Source organism: Ahaetulla prasina, chromosome 18 (genome assembly GCF_028640845.1).
Source record: "Ahaetulla prasina isolate Xishuangbanna chromosome 18, ASM2864084v1, whole genome shotgun sequence".
NCBI classification, from domain to species: domain Eukaryota; kingdom Metazoa; phylum Chordata; class Lepidosauria; order Squamata; family Colubridae; genus Ahaetulla; species Ahaetulla prasina.
The window spans coordinates 2,330,139-2,334,504 of NC_080556.1; the positions used below are offsets into that span (position 1 = coordinate 2,330,139).

General features: G+C 44.0%; 1 long non-coding RNA gene across 1 annotated transcript; it reads left to right on the forward strand.

Moving 5' to 3' along the window:
• Positions 1-365: 365 nt before the first annotated feature.
• On the forward strand, positions 366-4,162 carry LOC131187194 (uncharacterized). The gene is made up of 3 exons (XR_009152500.1): positions 366-476; positions 2,045-2,246; positions 3,841-4,162. It is a non-coding gene; the product is annotated as an uncharacterized LOC131187194 (long non-coding RNA).
• The last annotated feature ends 204 nt before the right edge of the window (positions 4,163-4,366 follow it).

Here is a 4,366-nt window from a genome sequence, read left to right on the forward strand (position 1 = left end):
AAGGACACAGCTTAGACGTGGGGGGTGTGTGTGTGTGTGTGTTTGTGTGTGTGTGGCATCAAAGGACAGGACCCCCCCATCCGTCCGTCCGTCGGATTATCCCTCGGGCCAGTCACGGAGGGAACTGGCCGTCCGGCTTCATCTGTCCGGCGAGACGGAGGGGCATTCTACCCGACACCTGTTTCCCTCTCTCCACCCCCCACCCACACCGCCTAATCCTTCTGCATAATTATTCCTTTTATTAATGGACTTCTTCGTTACAGGACGGGCCGCTAATTAAGAGTTTCTGGGGAGGGAGAGGGGGTGGATGAGCCGATACAAAAGGGACTCGGCGGGCGCGTGTCACATTTTCCAAGCCGGGAAGCTTTTACGCAGCCCGACCCAAAATAGATCGTGTTGTGCCGTCTGGGAAGCTCCGGCTTCCTTTTTCAACTCTGCAGTTGTGAGAAGAGATCCCGGTTAATCCGACAGCGAGGGTGAGGAGACGGGACAGGGCGGAGGGAAAGTGGGGGGGGGGCACACACACACACAGACCACCACCTCTCCCATGGATTCCCCTCATCCCGGGCGTCCCAGGCCCCGGGTTCCAAATTGTGTTGGAAAGACACCATGGGAACCCGAATCGGGGGTCTCTGGGCTTTGGTCTGAGTTTGGGGAGCGGGGGGGACACCAGCGGAAAGGCCGCAGGGCGCTGCTACCGAATGACGGGGTGCTCACAAATCCCGCTGCCCTTCGTGGTCGGCAATGGGCCTTTTGAAGAATGGTATAAAGGTGGTGGGATTCAGTGGTGGGATTCAGCCGGTTCGCACTACTTCGGGGAGAACCGGTTGTTAACTCTCTGAGCAGTTTGGTGAACTGGTTGTTGGAAGAAATCATTAGGGCAGAGAACCGGTTGTTAAATTATTTGAGTCTCACCACTCTATATACAGGTATACAGAATCGAATCGAATCGAATATAAAATATAGAATAGAATAGAAAATATAGACTAGACTAGACTAGACTAGACTAGACTAGACTAGAATAGAATAGAATAGAATAGGAATATACAATACCAAATAGAATAGGATAGAATAGAATAGAAAAATATAAAATAGAATAGAATATAAAATATAGAATGGAATGGAATGGAATGGAATGGAATGGAATGGAATGGAATGGGATAGAATGGGATAGAATAGAATAGAATAGAATAGAATAGAATAGAATAGAATAGAATAGAATAGAATAGAAAATATAGAACAGAACAGAACAGAAAAGAACAGAACAGAATAGAATATAAAAATATAGAACAGAATAGAACAGAACAGAATAGAACAGACTAGAATAGAATAGAACAGAATACAAAATATAGAATAGAATAGAATAGAATTACAGAATAAAATATAGAATAGAATAGAATAGAATAGAATAGAATAGAATAGAATAGAATAGAATAGAATAGAACAGAAAATATAGAATAGGAATAGAATAGAATAGAATATAAAATATAAATATAGAATAGAGTAGAAAATAGAATAGAAAATATAGAATAGAACAGAATAATAATTTCATTGTGCTAATCGGCATACTTTAAAATGAAATTTCGGGGCCTACAGCTCTCGAAGGGTCACCACCTCCAACGTACAGTGCACGACCCCCACAAAATAAATAAATACAAAATTATGTCTCTACACCCCCATTGTAGGTAATCCTCAATTTACGACGGTTCATTTAGTGACCGTTGCAATGATACAACAGAACTGGGGGGGGGGGAAAGGGGGGGAAGTTAGGAACAAATGGCAGAATCCCACCAAGGTTGAATTTTTCCGCTGGCGGGGGACGTTTCTCTGCAGAAATCCAAGCGTGGCCCGTGGCCCAACCCACGGAGGGGATGTGGGGGGGGGGAGGGAGAGAGCGGGATCCGAGCTAGCAAAATGTGTTGTGTTTGCAATTTGTCTGACATCAACAGCCAGGCCCGCAGGGTGCCTTGCGTCTGTGCACAAAGCTTGTTTTGCTTGCTTGTTTTCGGCAAAAAATGTGTTTGCTTTGGTCTTTTTTTCCTAGTTTCTCCCGCAGTGTCCCAAAAAAAAAAGGCTTCAACGACAGCGGGCGTTAAGGGACGGAACAAGTCGAAAATATACGGCTGCGTTCCCATCTTTGGTGGAAAGCCCGCGTCGTTGGGGGAAGCCGGCTACGCGGTGGTTTACAAACCACGGTTTACGGAGCAGGGAGGACGCGACGCCCGGTGAAACCAACGAGGACCGAGGTGGTGTTGTGTGTGTAACCGGTTCTCGGCTCTCTTTCCCGTAACTGAATGCACAGACAGTTCTAGAACAAAGGCGTAGCATCGTAGAAGGGAGGTGACTTTGGAGGTCATCTAGCCCAGCTCCCTTCTCAGGGGCGGGGGGGGAGGAGTGGGGGGCGGGCAGGAATCTGGTTACAGCAGCGTGGCCTTTAATCGGGGCCCTGCCCTCAACCCCAACCGCCACGCCTATTTCTCGCCAGAAACTCCAGGCGGAGTTAAAAATGAAATTGACTTAACATGCAATTGACCAACATGGAATTGACTAACATGTCAATGGATTAAGATGCAATAGACCAGAGGTCTCCAACCTTGGCAACTTTAAGACTTGTGGACTTCAACTCCCAGAGGAGTTGCCAAGGTTGGAGACCCCCTGCAATAGACCAGCATGCAATTGACTTAACTAGGAATTGGCCAGCATGAGTCTAGGCGAGTGATGGCTAATCTTTTCCGGACCGAGTGCCCAAAGCACATGTCTGAACCCCCAAAATACAATGCATGTGCATTGTATATACATTTTCAGACAAATGGCCTAGGGTTTTCTGCCTAAGCCGGGGGTTGGACTAGAAGACCTCCAAGGTCCCTTCCAACTCTGTTATTCTATTCTATTCTATTCTATTCTATTCTGTTCTGTTCTGTTCTGTTCTGTTTTGTTTTCTCTTCTATTTTCTCTTCTCTTTTCTTTTCTCTTCTCTTCTTTTCTCTTCTCTTCTCTTCTCCATTCTATTCTACATATTCCATTTTTAAAAAAAACCAATACGACACTTTCACCATCGCTGGAAACGATACCATTCCCAGCACAATTTTGCCGATTTTTTGTTTTACTTCTTCAATTTTACTTGTCCTTTTTTTTTTTCTTTAATTACTTCAGCGGAGTACCAAATAATGCAAGCAGAAAAAAACAAAACCATTGTCCAATTCAGAAATATCCTCGGAAAATTGTCTCTGCAAAGCCGGAGTTGAGGAGAGGCAAAGAAAAGAGAAAAAAAAATAATATGGGGGAAAAAGAGGAATGTAGGCATTTTCCTTCTTTAAAGAAATATTTTGCCTGCACTGGATGCAGACCGCCCTGCATCGTGGGAAGTTTGATTAATCGTCCTCGATGCACAATCTTGCAACGTGGATAACGTTTAAAAATTGGTATTTGGGGGGAAAGTCGGACCAAGGATCTTTGTGTTCTTGGAAAGACTAAACAAAAGTGTGTTGTGTTAAGAGAAGAAAAATGCTTACAAAACAAAATTGGGTCGGCTAGGCTGAAATGGCACATAAAAACAAAACAAAACACAAAACAATTTGGAGCATCGAGATAGACTCAAACCTTTCTGCTAAACGTTTATGAGAAAAAGATTTCAAGGAAATGAAGAGGGAAAACCTTTGGCATTCTTTAAAAACGAGAAAACGCGGAGATTTGGTTAGTGTCGGTAATCATATTCCATAATATTGCTGGTAATAATTTGGTTATATAGGCAATCCTTGACTCACAGTCCTTTGTTTAGGGAGCGTTATGACACAGAAAAAAGTAACTTACGACCGTTTTTCACAATTATGACCGTTGCAGCATCCCGGGGTTACGTGATTTTCCCCCTCTGGCGACCTTCTGACCAGCGAAGTCAAGATTCACTTAACAACGGCGTTGCTAATTTCACAACGGCGAGGAATTCACTTAGCAAACACGGTGAGAAAATTCATAAAACAGGGCGGGACTTGCTTAACAAATGTCTCACTTAACAACTGACATTTGGGGCTCCATTCTGGCTGTACGTCGGGGGCTACCCTGTCTCGAATGTGATTTTGGTCTGTAGAATTTAACAAGAGTTGGAAGGGACCTGGGAGATCATCTAGTTCAACCCCCTGGCTCATGCAGAGGAGACACGGACTAGGGATTCGAACCGCCGAACCACCGACCGTTCTTTATTTTTATTTTTTATTTTTATTTAATTAGACTTTTATACCGCCCTTCTCCCGAAGGACTCAGGGCGGTGTACAGCCTGCATTAAAACAATTTATATACACACTAAAATAACAATTAAAAAACTTATTCCAAAAAGGCCGAAATTAAAACCGTCCAATTGACCATATAAAAT